Below are 17,785 nucleotides of genomic sequence, written 5' to 3'. Positions count from 1 at the left end.
CGAGTCTGGCTGGGCACCTGTTTGCAGAATCCGTCTCTGTCAGTGTCTGGCTGTGCTTTATATTTGTGAAAACAATGGTCTAGCCATTTATTTTTCCCTAACTGTGAATGTGCATTTTCTGTAGCAGTTGTGACCTGTGCCTATGTTAGTATACTTTAAAGGTAGTTGACAGAAGTAGTATTAACCTGACATAAATTTTGGAGTGGACAGGGGCCCGTTTCTGAGTCTGGCCCCCTTTATAACATGTCAAAGCATTTTTCCCTTTATTTTTATATTAACAGGATGTAGCTCAGTGCCATGTCATGTTTAAAATTTCTTATTTGGTTACATGCACATGAACTAACTATTTGGGCACAGTGGGGAATCTACATGCTATGTCCATATTAAACTTTTTAATTAAAGAAAAAATTAAGGGATCCCTAGGTGGCTTAGTGGTTTACAGCCTGCCTTTGGCCCGGGTTGTGATCCTGGAGACCCGGGATCTAGTCCCACGTTGGGCTCCCTGCATGGGGCCTGCTTCTCCCTCTGCCTGTGTCTCTGTCTCTCTCTCTCTGTGTGTCTCTCATGAATAAATAAATAGAAAGTCTTTTAAAAAAAGAAAGAATTAACATGGCCATTCCCAGCAACCCTTTCACGTTTGTTCTCTGAGTCTCTGCTGTACCCAGGTGCTGACAGCAGTGCCTAGCACAGGGTAGGGGCTCAAATATGCAAGTTGGATATTTGCTGCATAAAGCAATGAAATCATACATGTGTCCACCCACGTGGGGCGGATGGGACCTACTGGAGTTCAAAAAGAATATTGTGCAAGTCTGTTCCGGGTGCAGTGTCCTTCTGTGGAGAAAGAGGAGACTGAGGGAGGGCGGAGGAGAGGCACGGGTGGGCAGAGAGAGAACAGGAGGGAGAGGCAGGTGGGATGAGCGGGAGCGCAGGGGCGGCAGGTGGGGGCTAGCGAGGAGTGCCTGCGCCGGGTCATGGAAGAGCCAGGTGCCTGGAGAGTCTGGCTGCTGCCACCAGGAGCCGTCCCAGGAGAGGGGGGCAGAGGCAGCGTGGCGGGGCTGGGGTCGGGGAGCCTGGTGGGCAACAGGGGCCAGGCTGCTCCGCGGGACTTGCTCTGGCTCCCTTTGCGGTCAGGGATGGGTGCCCGCTCGGGGCTGCCCTGTGTGCAGGCTGGAACCCGGGGACGTCAGCTCTCGGGGAGCCTTCTCCCCACAGCACCCCGGCAGTGCCCCGCCGCCCCAGCCTGGGCGGCTCAGAAAGGACAGTCGACAGAGTTCTTTCAAGTTAAACCTTGACTCAGAAAAAAATTTAAAAATGCTCTGTGCCCCCTTGGAGAGATGCTCATCCCTCCTGGCGCCGTGTTCACAGGGGGAGAAGGAGGCCGTGGAGCCTGGGACGTGCGCACCCCTCGCTGAGGGCTCCCCCCCAGGCAGGTTTGCGGACCACCCGCATCTCCTGGAGAGATGTCACCAGCCCCCCAGGTGACACGGCCCTGCCACCCCAGTGACTCCTCGGGAAACAGAATCAGTGGTCCTCCGACTGCAGGGTCGGGTCGGACGTCCTATAACAAATCATAGGAATCCCGGAGGCAGAAGTTGAATTTCAGCAGTCACGTGTAAACGGATAATTGCGTGTATTTTACATTCATTCGACAATTTGGAGCGTACTGTCGTAATTTGACTCGCTGCCACTTGCACACGGTTGTGACACACAAGGAAGGAACGTTCCCACAGAGGACTGTGAGCTTCTCACATTTAGGTTTGGGTCATGTTGTGCCCCAGCCTGAGACCACAGTGGCCGTCCTAGCATTTCAGCGTAATAGACGGACTTCAGGCCAGGTGAAGCGGCTGGGGAATCGCTGCAAAGTCACTGACATACCAACACTATTGATTTTTTTTCCCTTTGCTTTAAAGTTAATTAAAAGGATATAATACATTAGCAAGCTGGTGGAAATTCATCTAGAGCCAGAATATGATTCAGGAATCCGACAAGTGGAAGACTGAGGTGGTGTGGACGAGGGTGAGGCGGGGGCCAGGGATGTGGACGTGGGTGAGACAATCCACCCTTCTGAGCGTGTATGTGGGACTCTCCCCGGCAGCGTCCGAGGGGAAGGTGCGTCAGCATTAAGCAGAGCTACAGAGAGACACGTGATTGCCTATCTGGGTGTTTGGAGCCCCCAATTCCATGGATAATTACACTTTCCTTTAGAGAAAGCAATCTAGCTGTAGACCGTTAGCCTAGTGGGTGCTGAAGGGTGTGGTGGGCGCGGGGGTTCCCAGAGCTGTGTCTGGGACCCGGGCAGTCCCCCAGCCCCCGTCCCCTGCTGACATCTGTCCCTTGAGGTCTTGAGCTGGTTCGTGGGCACCTGCTTCCAGGTCACAGGCAGGGCCTCCCTCCCCACAACCAGCTCACACGGGATCCTGGCTGGCAGCCCATGGACCGAGGTCTCCTCTCACACGGCCAGGGGCCCCTCGGGGTGACACGAGGGCAGAGATGCTCTGTGAGGAGACTGGATGCACCCGCCACCTGCCGAGGCCAGGATATCCGGGGGCCCGTGGCTTCTAGGCCCCGGCTGCATGCGCCGCGCCCCGTCCTTGAAGAGGAACCCAGGGCTTCCTGCTCCTTGAGCAGGTCGCGGCAAGCAGAGCTCCCTGGGCAGAGCAAGAAGCCGGTGGGGGGCAGGGGGACGGGGATGCCCGTGGAAGGTGGGGCTCTCACGAGGCCGCGTGGGCCGGCCGGGCGTCCCGGGCCAGGCTCCTGGTCACAGGATTCCCTGCACACACGGAATGGCCTTATTTCATGGCCATCTGCATGGCCTTATTTCACCCACCCAGAACCAAGAGTTTTAACATCCGTGACAGGTATTTATTTTTAAAACACAGAGGAATATTTACCACATGAATAGTTCAGGCTTTTTTTTTTTTTTTTTTGGAAGAAAAGCCTTTATTGAATGAAAGTTTCCAGGGGCGTGTGGGGGGCTCAGTCAGTCGAGCACCCGACTCTTGGTTTCAGCTCAGGTCATGATCTCAGGGTCGTGGGATCGAGCCCCACCTTGGGCTCCATGCTGAGTGTGGAGCCTGCCTAAGACTCTCTGACCGCCCCCCTCTAAAACTAAATGAAAAAATAAATCTTTAAAAAAGACACACAGAGAGAGAGAAAGGTCACAAAACTTTATACTGTCAATGTCAGTTCCTCAGTCACGGCTAGCAAATTATTACTGCAGAGGCATTCTTTAAGTTAAAATATATCTTCTTCAGGGAGATTTCCCTGGCAGACCCATCCCAGAAGGAATGATTGCACATCTAATTATTTATTGCTTAAATTCTGCTATGCTTGGACTTCCATCTTGTCTCTTTAGAAACAGAGAGATCTCTGAGCCAAGGATTGACGTTGGGCTAGCCCGTCCCACCGCACTTGGTCATCAGTAGGCACATGATAAACAGTCACCAAAAATGTGTGTGTGCCTGTTGGTTTGGACGTTGAGTGTGTCCATTTATTTCTATTTCAGTGCAGAATTAGCAGCCGGGCTTCATCGGAGACCAACGTGGTCCTACAGCCCAGATTACTAGTCGCTAGGACACTAGGGAGCCCAAACCTGCTAAGGATATCGTCTTATGGATATTTTCTACCCTTGGTGTCCCTCCAGTGTTGATCAGAACTACCCACGCTTTCTTCTCAGATCCTCACCTCGGAAGGTGGTGCGGACGTTGACCCCAAAGCGAAGAGAACGTAAAAAAGGAAGGAAATGCATGGAAATGCTTGGTGTCTATTTCTGGTGGGGGGAAGGGGGCTAGAACAGGTTTCTCCATTTGTTTGGTCTTTGTGTGCGGTAGGAACACCTACCATGAGACTATCCTCTCGGCAAGTTTTGAAGCGCACACCCAACGTTGTTAGCGGGCAGAGCTGGAGATCTACTCATCCTGAATAACGGAGACTTCACGCTCCTCGACCGCAGCTCTGGTTCCTCCCTCCCCACCCCTGGCAACCACCACTCTACTGTGTTTCTAAGACTTGGGCTATTTTAGATGTCTCCCATGAGTGGAACCATGCAGTGTTTGTCTTTCTGTGTCTGGCTTATTTCACCGAGGATAGCGTCCTCCAGATCCATCCATGTTGTCTCCAATGGGCAGGATTTTATATATATATATATATTTTTTTTAAAGGCCAAATGATACTCTATAGCATGTCTAGCAGAGAGATCATAGCTTCATCATCCACGTGTCCGTCCATAGACATCTACCTTGTTTCCATACCTCGGCGACTGTGAATAATGCCGCAGCACACGTGGCGATGCCAGTATCTCTTTAAGATTCCGATTTTGATTCTTTTGGATAAATGCCCAGAGGTGGGATTGCTGGATCACATACTAATTGTAGTTTTTTCAATTTCTGGAGGACTGTCCACACTGTTTTCCACAGCGGCCGTATCAGTTCCCGTGAGGGTTCCTTTTCTCCCCATCCTCACCAGCACCTGTTGTTTCTTGTGTTGCTGATTTTAGCCATCTTGACAGGTGTGAGGTCATGTCTCGCTGTGGTTTTGATTGGTTTTTCCCTGATCACAAGCGATGTTGAGCATCTTCTCAGGTGTCTATTGGGCCTCTGTATGTCTTTTTTAGAGAAATGTCTGTTCACGTCCCTTGCCCATTTCTAACTGAGTTATTCTGCTTTGTTTCGTTTACTACTGGTCAAACGAGTTCTTTCTATATTTTGGTTATCAGTCCCTCTCAGATGTGTGGTCTGCACACATTCTCTCCTGACCTATACGTTGTCTTTTCACTGACTATTGTATTTGATGCACAAAATTCTTAAGTTGGATGCAACCCTTCTCATTTGCTTTTGTTCCTGTTGCTAAATATTGTTAAAATGTCCATACCATGCAAAGTGATCTGAGGATTCAATAAAATCTCTATCAAAATCACAATGGCATTCTTAACAGAATTCGAAAAAAAAAAAAAAACAATCCTAGAATTCATATGGAACCACAAGAACTGCAGATAGCCGAAGCAATCTTGAGCAAGAAGAACAGCATGGGAGGCATCACAGTTCCTCCTTTAGAAATATTATTACATGTGACAAAAGTTACAAATAACTAATTCAGGATGGTGCTGGCATAGAGACAGGCGTGTAGACCAGGGGCACAGAGCAGAGAGCCCAGGGAAAACACACACACACACGATCAGCAAATCTTCCACGAGGGTGACAGACGCACACAAAGGGGACAGGGAAGTCTCTTTGATAACCTGTGTTGGGAAACATGGATATCCATAAGAGAATGAAGCCAGATCCTTAATTTTGCATGGCACACAAAGTCAACTCCAAATGGATTAAAGCCTTAAATATAAGACCTGAAACTAAAACTCCTAGAGGAAAAATTGGGAAAAGGCTTTATGACAGTGGTCTTGGCAAAGGCATATCAGAATAGATTTGCTTCGCCAAAATGTAGGGCCCATGTTTCTTACCTTAGATGGCTCCTAAATGCATTTACTTTATTTTTCTGGCCTTCCTCCCTCACTGGGAAAGTGCTCAGATGGTAATAGGGAGGAGGAGGAGGACAATATTTCATTCTGTATAAAAGGATACATTTGTTCTTCCTTGAGAAATTCCTGAAACCTCCCTGGAGTTAATGCCTTTGAGCATACTGAGTAGTGCATACGGCTGCTGGAGTGGTGGGAGGGGAAGTGGAGAGATGTGAAGGTGTCTGAACGTTATGAATTTTAAAACCCATCTCTGGGGGAAAATTAATAGGAATGCCCTGACCCATCTGAAGAGCGTGCACTTGGTGAGAATCTTCTGCACTGACAATGGACAGGTGGATGCTGCCCTGAGCCGCGCACGATGCTGAGGGGCCGCGCGCCTCCGCGTGCCCGGGACGGTCCCGGTTTACACCTGTTGTCCAGGTGTCCCACCCACTTTAACTTCTGTCCTGAACAGGGTGCCCTGGTTGTGTCGCCCTATTGTTAGTGCTGCTCAAATACAAATTTCAAGATGCTTCTGACTTGAGCCCAGCAGGAAAAAATGACTCAGAAGGCATTTCTAGGACACTGAGGCTTTTGCTACTTCACCCAGGTGTCTTCAGAAGCAGAGAAAGAAACCCATAGGCAGCATCAACGTGCCTTGAACAAGGGTGGTGCAGACCACGCCTCGCCAAAATCGCAGGGAATCTGATGCTTGCATGGTTACTGGCCCGCCCTAAAACGTCCATACTGCAGGTAGCTCCACATGGCCCTGAAATGCCCTCCAGATGGGTGGGAGCAAGCTTGAGAGGGGGGCTGTGTGTCTCCCGGTGCTGGTCCCAGCCCGACCTAAGCTCGGGCATTGTTTTCCTTGGTGTCAGGACCGGTCGTTAGGGTCTGGAGAGCCTCCGGTGAGGCTGTGAGCCCCTCAGGACGATGCTCAAGCCTCTTAATGAGCTGCCCGTGCAGAGGTGAGGGTTGCTCCCGATGCCCGTGAATCGTGGGTTCCTGGAGGCTGAGGCAGCCCAGTGTCTCCTTCCGTCCCGGAGAAGCACCCAGCCGCGCCCTTGGGCATGAGCTGAGTGCCCTGCTGCAGCGTGGGGCGCCTGCCTCTGCGCTCTGTCCCCGCGCATCCCCGCGCCTTCACACTGATGGGCCCCGCTTTCCCCTTCCCTGTCTCCCAGAGTTAATGACATTAGTGAGCCAGCATTTCTAGAAAAAAAGAAAATGTCTGTATCGCTGCTGAAATATCAACATAAAAAAAGAAATTATACACCATCCATACTCAAAAGAGCATCCCGATATTAATCACAAAGCTTTTAAAATTTTTAATTTCTTAAATAAAAGGGATAAAAACCCTTCAAATGGAAATATTTTTCATGAATCACATCCTTTCTCTTAATATTAAAAAAAATTTTCATCTAAATGGGAATAGGAACAGCTTTATCAAATAGGACAAGCATTCTATCTCGGAGAATTGGTCTGTTCTCCTAAAAGCTGCTTTCCTCTTATTTGTTTTAAAAGGCGCTGCTAACTCTTACCTCGTAAATAGCTTTTGTTTCAGGAGCAGTGACAGCAAGTTTCCTTGCATTTTTGGCGACTTTTGTTTTTTCAAAGATTTTATTTATTTATATGAGAAGAGAGGGAGAGAGCACTCAGAGGGAGGGGCAGAGGGAGGGCGCCTCCGGCAGGCTCCCCGAGGAACACAGAGCCCGGCGAGGGGCTCGACCTCACGACCCCGAGATCAGGACCCGAGCCTAAACCAAGAGTCGGACGCCCACCGACTGAGCCACCCCAGTGCTCCTCTCAAAACTTTCATATCAAACCTCCTTACTCTTTTCTCGAGGTTCCTTTCTGGCTTGGTTGTAGACGCATCCTAGAAAAACAACGTTTTCTGTATTTTCTATATTTGCCCACTGGGGGCAATACTTATTTATTATTATTTTTAAAATTCCACTTAGTTTTGGGGGCACCTGGATGACTCAGTCAGTTAAGTGATTGACTCTTGATTTCAGCTCAGGCCTTGAGCTCACGGTGGTGAGATGGGCCTCCACGTTGGGCCCTTCCCTGGGTGTGGAGCCTACCTTAAAAAAAAAAAAAAATCCCATTTAGTTTTTATTTAAATTCCAGTTAGTTAGCATACAGTGTTATATCAGTTTCAGGTGTAGAAGACAGTGATTCCACATCTCCGCACATCCCTCCCCCCCCACAACAGGTGCTCCTGCATCCGCCTCCCCCCGTCACCCCAGCTCCCCACCCAGGGACCAGCCGTGTATGGTCTGTAGTTAACAGTCTGTTTCTCCGTTTGTCCCTGTTTCTCCCCCATGATCAGTTTTTAAATGTAACTCTGTTCTCAAATTCCTTGAGTATCTGTATTGGGTTGCCCCCCGTTTCGAGATTGGTGGTTTTGGGGTCAGAAGCTCCATCTCCCTCGCCCTGGCGACATCCCTGTCTGGCTGATTGCCCCCGTCGCAGAGGGTGAGGCCTCTCTGTTCTGGGTCAGCCTCCCCCCATGTGACGTTGGCCGTCTTGCTGCCCATAATTTACCAAACCGACGCTGCACAGCAGACACCAGAGTTCTCCGGGTGCTTGGCGTGTGGGTGCATCGCCATCGCACTGGCCTCCGGTGCACCGCGGCTCCTGCCCCTTCTGTCTAGAACGGCCTCCTCTTATCTTTTCCCCCGAATCATACTCAGGCTTCAGAGCCTTGCTCCTGTCCCTAGTCCAGCTTCTGATTTCCCTTTTCTGAGTTCTACGCACCTGCTTGGAGACCTCACAGCGTCTCACGTCACAGTCCCCCTGGCAGGCAGAGCTGAATCAGAGGCCACGTAGACTAGCGTGTCTCAGGAGCTCTGCCGAAAACCTCCCCGGCCCACGCTCATCTGCTCACCCGGAGCCTGGATACCCACCGTGGCCGGGACACTCTGCCGAAGAGAAACACGTCATTGCCACTAGCGGTGATCGGATGTGGCTCTCGGAGTGCGTCGGTCCCTGGAGCGCCACCTGCCCGGGGCCTGGGACTGTCCTCACAGGCGGAGATGTCGATGCAGGGGTGGGGAGAGGCGCAGCGCTCATGGTGCCCAGCAGAGTGTGCGGAACACGCCACCATCCTCAACAAACTCAATAATGGCCTCATTGCATAATGAATGAGTGAAATGGTAAAATGAGCACGTGAGTGCCCTTGGGCAGCAGTGGGTTGCATGCACACTCATATCTCGTGTGCTCAGCACCCTCACCGCCCTAACAGGACGTGCCACGTGGACCTACTTCGAGCAGTCGGTCTGGTTCGTGCGGGCGACAGTTCCTGCTTCCTTTCTCTTGTGTCCTCTCCCCGCTGCAGAGTCAATGGAAACACAGTCTCCTTGGTTCGTCCGGTGTCTCCCCGTGGGGTGGGTCCCCGCGGCACCGCACGAGGCCCGGGCTGACGGCGGCGGGCCCAGGGTGTCGCGCTGCCCCAGCACGTGTGACTCGCCTCCCAACATGAAACCATCCCAAACGTGCAGCCAGACAACTGGGCTTCATTGTGTCAGGGCCTCACCGAGCATCCGGGGGCCCTATGATTTCAGGGACCCCTCTGATGCCAGGGTAGGCAGGCGACCTGGGAACTGTCGCCATCACCTATGACCACACTTGTCTGTCTCATCCCCTCCTGGCCTGAGACTTCATACTAATTTAACGTTTGACAACGCCAAGTGCGGAGCGCGGATCGCCTGCCGGAGCTTTGGGATCTTTTCCACACGTGCGCCATTTCAGTGCTTCCTTAGGCCCTCCCGATGCCCACAGGGCGGGGCGGCCCCCCAGAACGGACCACGGCCTCCCCCTCGCGCCCTCGGACGCCCGCCAGGCGAGGGGAGGCTTGAGGTCTTGCAGCCCAGCGTGAAGGAGCCTGACGTCCTTCCACCGTCCTTGCTCTTGCGCGTGCATGTCTGAAGCGTCTGGTGGGAGAGAAGCCAGGAGGAGGGCTGGTGTCCACGCCCTGACCCCCAGGCCGGCGCACCCCCGGGGATCCAGGGCCGCTCTCCGGCTCTGCTGGTCCTGATGAACACACTCCCTCACTCTCAGCACGTCCGGGAGGGATGCCCGCGACTCCTGGGCTCTGGGGACAGCATCTGAAACCTTCGGCTCCCCGCTACCCCGGGGGGCACTTGGCAGGAGCCCCCCACATATACTGGCACTTTCTCCACTCCTGGGTGGTGTCCTTGCTCCTACTCGCCCCCAGCCCTTGGATCGTCCCCCCGCTGTCCCGGCTGAACTGTGCGGCGTCTAGGCGTCCCCTCCCCGCGGCCAAGCCCAGGCTCCTCGGCTCCCCCGCCACCCGGGACCCCAGCCGGCCGAGCACCCGAGCCTCCACCTCCTTGGTCCCGCATCCATCCGGGCAACTTGGTGTTTCTCCTGTGGGGTTTGCAAATGAAAGGGGTGTCTTCTTCGAGACAGAGGAAGCGTGTGCTGCAGCAAGCGGCGCCCCGCGCCTTCTCTCTCACTGGTTTTCACACCTTGTCCCTCATCCTCTCTCCAGCTCTCCTGCCCCCAGATTTCTTCTTGATTATTTTGCGTACACACTGGAGGTTAATGTGAGAAAAATTAATTGGAGAGAATGGTTGGTCAGATATTATTCAGGACAACCCAACTCCGGGAAAGCAGACCGTCGTGCGAGACGGGGACGCTGACCCACCTCATCACCCTTTCCAATTAGATATAAACTCCGTGCTTCGTGTGACCTGTGCACAGGGCTGGTGTGTCACCCGAGGCTGGGGCCCCGCCCGGCTGTCTGGCCACCGTCCTCTGAGGCCTGGGGGTGCCCCCGCCTGCCCACGCAAGACCTGGCCGCCTCTGGGTCTCCACACCCCGTCCAGAAGCCGGGTCAGTGTGCTGAGGGTCGGGGGAGGTCCAGACGTACACGACAAGTTAGGAATGGTGAAGAAAACTTAACCGGGGGCGGGGGGGGGGAATCCCCAGAAATCCCTTAGAGAGCAGAGCCTCAGGCTTGTGTGCACTTTGTGACCTTTTCTCTACGTGCGGATTCCTGTTTACAGAAGCCAGTGGGGACTGGGATTGCCTTGCCCACCCGAGGAGGGCCATGCACCCAGACGACATGATAGTGTCCCGCGTGGGGACAGCCCGGGGCATGCTCCCTCCCCCACCCTGAGGCCTGGCGGCTCATGCGCCCCGGACACGCTGGTGCTCCACTCGGCACCGAGCCGCCTCCTCCAGGCTGCCCGTCAGCGGGGGCGCGCGGGACCCTCAGCACGGCCCAGGGGCCCTGCAGCCCTGCACGCTCAGGGCTCTGGGATGGCCCTGGCACGCAGGCCTCCGCTCTCTGCGATTCGCTCCTGCACTTTCAGAATCAGGCTTTTTTAAGTTTCAAGAGCTACCGCTGTCGACCCTGGAAAACCGCGTTTAGAAATATCGAAAATGATGAAATGCACCTGCCATAATGTTAGGGGCCTTCCCAGCCCTGGGCATGCAGAGCCATCCAGTCCGAGGATGACCCCTGGGTCAGAGCAGGGCGCACCTGCCCGCTGTCACGTCCCAGTGAGCTCGCGGGGACCCGCGGGCCTCACGGAGAGCGTGCACCGTGTCGCCGCATGGGGACTCAGGCTCCGAGCCTCCCCCTGCCTCTGTCTACACGGAGTGGCTGGGTTCTTGTCCCGTTACGTGTCCTCTCCTGTTGCTTTCCCGGCCGCGAGGCCTGCTTGTTCAGGACAAGGACCTAGTGCCGTCCGCCTGACTCGGCGTCCTGCCTCTCCCACCCGGAGTCACCTGTTCCAACTCTCTTCAGGCAGTAAATGCCCACTGGATTAAATCTTCTAAATCATAGGCTTAGGGGACTTCTGGTTTCAGCTCCAACATGTAAAATCATGGGCTTATGCATCTTCTCATCCTGTGTCCGGGACACTCTCATCTCACATCATAAAGGGATTTAGGCTCAAATCACAAATCACTGGCTTCATAGTCAAGAGGTAGGTAAGCTACGCCGCAGCCTCCTGGCTGAGACCTGCGAACATGGCCCTTTGCCTCTGGTGTTTGGTGGTTCTCACTTCTCCTGCTGCTTCTGTGCCTTTTCCGTGGTTTTGAGTTTTACTTCTCTGAGTCTTCCTTAAAAATAGAAATTTTATAGAGCTGTTTTTTTTTTTGTTTTTTTTTTTTTTTTGTTACTGGCTTTCCAGTATATCTCCAGATTGATTTCCATGGCAGCCCTACCAGGTTGAGCGGGGCAGCCGTGATTGTTTTACCATCTCCTCGTTCTCGGGCGGAGGAGCTGGCTGGATTGGGAGGTTCCGGCTGTGGGGCCTCTTTAGGTAGATGTGAAACCTTTCCTTTGAGCAGGTTGTTCTCAAACCTGGCTTCCCATGAGGATCACCTGGGGAGCTTTTTAAAAATACTGATGCTTGGGCTTCACCTCAGACCAATTAAATCACAGTCTCTGCAGGTGGATGTCAGCATGTTTAAAAAGCTCCCCAGGTGGTTCTAATATGCATCCTGGGCAGAGGACGATGCTGTTCTCTTCCTTCGCTGTCAGAGGATGAGCGTGGGGGCCGCGGAGGCGTCGTGTGGGGGGCGCACGGACACCGAGCAGAGTTTTGACGTTCCAGTCTGGGTTCCTTAAATAGCCTCCCGATTGGCATGTACATATTGTAAGTAATTAGGCTTGAATGATTCCCTTCCTTCATTGCTATCTTCATGCCCACATCAGGGCCGCATTTCCTGGAAATGTAGGTTCCTAACCACACGGGCCAAAGGCACACCCTAGTCTAGTGTTCCCCACCCCACCCCCTGCTGTGATAAAGCCCATGACAGCGCCCTGGCCTTCCAGCCCCAGGGGCCCTGGCAGGTTAGCTAGTCCAACGGCTTTTAAGCGTTCATGAACGCAAACGCCCTTTGTAAAGAATGAAAAGAGATGAAGCCCGAGTGGGGCCTCCTGACCTCCCAGCTCCCCTTGGCCCTGCCGTGTCCCCCGGGGCTGCGTGGGCCACTTGGGCACCATCAGCATGGGGCGTGACCTGGGGCACTCAGTGGGGAGGCCATGGCTGGGAGACAGGTTCTGGGGGGTCCTGGGGCCTGCGGGGGGAGCAGGTGCTACGCGTCAGCCCGGCCCCCTGCTCCGCGGCTGCCTCTTCGCCTGTGAGCCGGGGCTGCGCCCGCGTGGCTGACGGCATGTGCTCGTGCGTTATGTTGTGATGGTGGGTTGCCAAGCCAGTGTCAGAACATAAATACCCTGCCTCCCGCCGGGATCCCAAACCTGACTCGGAGAGGTCTTCCCCAGGGAGCAAATTTCCCTGCGCTGCGTGCCATCCTCCTCCTTCCCTGCGCCTCCCGGATCCACCTCCGGGGACCCTGTGGGCGGTGGGTTAGGGCGGCTCTGTCTACACCGTGACGCAGGTGAGGTTGGGGTTTGGGGATTGCTGACTCTGTGGGTGATTAATTGGATCTACATCTAAATCTCATTTTTTTTCATCTCCACAGAAGATATTAGGAAAGTCACACAATGTCTCAGATATCAGATGCTTTAAAATACCCATCGTGCGCTCACCCCAGTTGGAGGGGAGTTTCAGTTCCGTGGCATCCAGGCCTCCTCCCTTCCCCGCCAGCGCTGCTGAGAGTGGGGTTTCCCCCGCAGACCACCGAGCACTGTCACAAGAGACCTTAGCCCAGCCTCACGAGCAGATGGCTGTCGGAGTAGACTCGGTGGCGAGCTGGTGGTCAGGATCCTTTTGATTATCGTTGCTATAGGCTGTCGCCGTACGTTCATATACTTGAAGCTGTTCCGTATTTACTTTTTGCAGCCCAGCCTTTCCGTAAGGGATGGGTGGAGGTTAGCTCACTAAATCTAGCTAGCCTGGCCTGAAAATATAATAATGAGCCAAGAGCACATCTTTTAGAGTTAAGAGCGTGGACCACTTCCACACTCGAAGTGTGAGGGGACATACTATGAGCTAGAGAGAGGCAAATAAATAGAAGTTTACATGCCACACAGTCATTTAGGCTTGTAACACACACATAGAGCAGCAAACTCTCAGGCTCCTCTGCAGAAACGCTGCAGCCTGTCTGCCGGCATGAAGCAGAATTTCCTAATCCCATTAGCTGGGCCCTGGTACCTATCGGTGTGTTATTAACTAACCTTAATTTAAGAAGCTGTAAATTTTGAGAAGATTATACACCTAACACTCCTGAGACTGACTCGAGTGCATTACACTGGCCTCTGACAAGAATGTGTCCATTCTGAGCATTTGTATTTGGCTCTATTCTGATAAAAACTCAAAATGTAGCTCCTTATAAAATGAACCTGATAAGTGAGACTCTAGATCAGCGTGGTCCCATAGGAATAGAATGCAGGTCGCCGAACTACGTGTGTAATATTACCTTTTCCAACGACTATTAAACTAAATAAAAATAAACAGATGAAGTCAGTTTTAAAGACATATTTATCTAACCTATGATATTATCGTATCAATAGGTAACCAGTATACATTTATTAATGGAGTATTTTACATTTTTCCATAGTGCCGTCTGGTATTTTGCAACAATAGCACATCTCAGCTCAAACCAGCCCCCCATCAAGTGCTCAGTAGCTCACGTGGCCAGTGCAGGGGTAGACGGGCCAGGTAATGAGAAGCTTCTTAGGAAAGTCTTCCCAAGATTCTGCTTGGCCAAGGTATGCTATGATTTTATTTTATTTTTTTAAGTGAATTCTAATTTTATTGAGGATTTAGTGATGTGTTTAGGAGCACACGAGGAACTAGGCTGTCCAGGTTCACAGCTGGTTCTACTGTTTGCAGACTCAGTGACCTTAAGCCAGGTGTTGCTGTCGTCTGCAGAACCAGTGTTGGAAGCCCCCTCGCTCGCTGCGAGGATTGCACAGGACAAGACACATTCGCTACTTAGCATATACCACCGCTGTGCTCTTAGGTCTTTGTGACTATATCTTCCCTTCACCCCAAAATGAACCATCTCATAGGTCTCGGAAAATGAGATCAAATGACATATGTAATGATGAGTCTGACGTCTGTCTTGGGGACGGCCACAGAAAGGGACAAGTAAATATCTGAGCTCTTTTCCAACCACCTCCAGTATGTTAAGTGCCGAGGTTGAAACCAACTTGGGGAGTCAGCCTGGTTTGTTAAAGCGGTCGTTGGATCCCTCTTCCATCATCCATGGAGAGCGTATTTCTTCTCCTCTGTGGAAAAGTGGTAAATTGATGCAGAAATAACTATAATTTTGTGGTTAGGAGATAATTATTAATTAACCAGAATATTCGTATAGATTTAAAGGCTAAAGTTCCCTAATGTACGGATAACTAAAGCTTTGTCATAGAAATCGTCAAGTGTCGAATCCGTTATTTCCACTTTACAAATGAGAAACTCTGCCAAAGCTTTTGAAGTTTTGTCATTTCCCATCCCCAGGAATTAGATTATTCATATTTTTAGATAGACTTAAAAAAAGAGGGAGAGACTGAGACAGGCCCATGCTCATTCCTGCTTCTTTAAATCACGTAGTTTTGAGCATCTGCACCCAGCATTAACCCAGAATTTTGCATCAGAGCCAGGATCCTGGTTGTAAGCACCTTAAAAAAAAAAAGTGAAATACAATGGACCACATGAGTTTGAGTCTAGTTAGTTCTTTCCAACATTTCAAAATCCAATACCCTGTTTCAATAAATTTACATTCATCCAAATGTCTATGCACCTAGTGAGTTTTTTTTTTTTAAAGATAAACAACACAAAGGAGTGGTAATTCCAGGTGCAAAGAGTGTTGGTGCGCACGTGCACACACACACACACACACACACACACACACACACATACACCTGTGTCTATCTTTGTCCCCACGTGGCCATGTGAGCATTAACCCTATTCATTTGCCATGAACTTCTCTAAGTCAGTAGGAGAAGAACTCAGCAACTTGTTTTTGACAGCAAGCCTGCTCCCTGGTGAGCCCCCTTCCCTCCTGCCCTCGGGATTTCACGCCGCCCTCCTCCCACCCTGCACATAACCATTCAGCTGAGGGAGAGAAAGCAAGGCCACCACTATGGAGGTGCCCACGCGTGTCCTGGTTCTATCCCCACGTGTGTCCTGGGCACCTCAGTCCGCTGGATCAGTGTCCTGCTGAGCACAGGTGGCCTTGTCTGCTCTGCACCAGGACAGGGGGCCATTTGGGGCCACTTGGAGCCATCACAACATTTGCTTCTGACTCAATAGACAAGCATGCTCCGACCCCAGTAGAAACTAGATTTAATGTCATTTTCGGTTATAAAGTAAGATCACAAGGCCTGAAATTCTCATAAGTAGCTTCTAATGGCTTCTTTGTTTTCTTTCTCCCATTTATTAGAAATTGCCAGAAACTTGATATCTGCGTGACTCCTTTTAAAAGTGTGCGCATGTTTCATTTGATTTGGGGGATGATCTAAAATGGTCTCCACATTTACTAGCAATGATGTTGTTCTGGAAGACACAAGGGAATGTCTCTGCATGTGAGCAGGGTAGAGTCACAAGGACTAAACGTCTCCTCCTACACGAGTGAAAAGCTGAGGACTGGTGTCGTAGTGGGTCTGGGACAGTGGAGGGCAGCCTGGGGACACCGAAGGAGCTGGTCTTGAGTCCTGGCTGTGTGTCTCCACATCACAGAACATCTTGAACCAGTGCAACGTGGGAATCCTATCTCCGGTCTTGAGAGTGAGATGAGATGTGGGCTCACAGCCTCTAACACAGAGCCTGGCTTCTCGTGCTCGGTCAGTAATGCAGCTTTGGTCCATGTTGCTCTTAGCACGCTCTGCATCTCCTCACTTCATCCATGGAAAGCGCCTCTGGGCGGGCTGGAAAGACCCGGGGGGAGGGCATCCCAGGTAGAGGCGCAGAATAGAAGCAAAGTTGAGAGCGTAGAATTTCATGTTTCATATTTCCTCCCACAGAACTGCTAAAATTGGAATGAATATGGTTGGTGGTTAGAAAAAGTTGAATTAATGTTCCAAAGGAATGCTTTTCCCTTCTTTCCCTTCCATGCCCCCACTTCTCTGAGTAAACCTAGAAAATAGGAAATATCAGACTCCTTACTTCCTCTCCCCATCTTTCTTTCTTCTATGTGTTGAGAGCTTGCACTGCCACTGTAGAATTAGTCCTCATGTGGCCTTCGGCAAGCAACCCGATTCTGAGATTCTTATTTGATCTCGCCTGCTGCCATATTTAAAGCTGGCGTGCTCACCCTGTGGTCCAGAACCTTCTGTGGATGACTATGATGACTCCCTGACGAGCCGGCGGTGTCCCGGGCACCTGAGCTCTTCTCTGACTCATCTCCCTTTGTTGGTGGTCTTTGTACAGAGGCCAGAGACCTAGGACTGACTCAAGTTTCACACACCTGACCTTGTACTTTAATTCTTATTAAAGAGCAGACTTCTTATTCAAAGGCACTACAGCTTTGAAGGCTACAGTGGGGGTGTGTCGCTCCAGGCCTGTGCCCGAGTGAACGGCAGCACATGTGATGCATGTGTGCACAGCCTTCACTGGTTCCAGGAAAGCGGTGCACGGATAGGGGACCTTGCATTCCCATCAAGCTGAGCAGACCATCTCCGTTCCATTAACCACGTCTCCTGTCCTCTCTTGTGTGCAGAGAAGCTCACGCGGAGGTGGAGGCCAAGGTGTGTGCGGCAGCCGTCTGGACATCTGTGCGATCGACGCCGACGTTGGAAGAGTCATAGAGCGTGGTATGTTGACACAAACGGGGCCTTGTACTTTTAGGAATGCAGGGAATGTTACCTGAAAACAAGAGTTTTGGGATGCCTTCGTGCCAGGTGTCGAACTCGGCCAGTTGAGAAAGAGTTTCTCTCCTCCAGTACTTCTCACTGTTTTTGACACTGAGGGGCTCCCATTTTACCTTATTGTTTCGTTGGTTAAATATCCACCTGTTGTCGTGGTACATCAGCTATCCCTCTTTCTTGTATCTTCACCCTGATGAAAGCTTTGCGTGTTAATCTAAGTATTTCAGAAACAAACTAAATCAAACCGAGGGCATTAACCAAAAGCATATTTATATTTCAACATGGTGTTTTTAATTTCTTTGTGTTTCATCCTTTCACTGGGACCTCATAGAAACTATAGATGGTTGATGGAGAGGAGTGCGCCAAATGAGCCCACGAGTGGCCTGTGCTGGAGGTCCCTTTCCTCGGGGGCAGCATGTGACACACCCAGAGGGTATACGGCAAAATTGATGCCTTTTGAAATGTGTTATTCTTTTCAGAAAGTCCCCTTTATGCTTGATTTACACGTGGAGAGACACATTGTTGCAATGATGGTTTGCCCATATCACACACTTACTTCATGTCGGCCACACATGTCACTTGTGACT

The 17,785-nt window shown here is 51.5% G+C and overlaps 1 protein-coding gene across 26 annotated transcripts in view; it reads left to right on the top strand.

Moving 5' to 3' along the window:
* The window catches only part of MYT1L (myelin transcription factor 1 like), a 404,498-nt gene that overhangs the window by 24,696 nt on the left and 362,017 nt on the right, over positions 1–17,785 (top strand). For 24 of the 26 annotated variants that reach the window (XM_035700367.2, XM_025454778.3, XM_049095650.1 and 21 more), the window contains one exon: positions 17,051–17,144. The exons of 1 other annotated variant lie outside the window; for it this stretch is intronic. The gene's annotated coding sequence lies outside the window, so the exon portion shown is untranslated. Of the gene's footprint in view, positions 1–15,917; positions 16,176–17,050; positions 17,145–17,785 lie in introns of those variants that run through there. One more of the 26 variants, XM_035700366.2, reaches the window with a different exon arrangement.

Source organism: Canis lupus, chromosome 17 (assembly GCF_003254725.2).
Source record: "Canis lupus dingo isolate Sandy chromosome 17, ASM325472v2, whole genome shotgun sequence".
NCBI classification, from domain to species: domain Eukaryota; kingdom Metazoa; phylum Chordata; class Mammalia; order Carnivora; family Canidae; genus Canis; species Canis lupus.
This window is presented reverse-complemented; position numbering and strand designations above follow the sequence as displayed.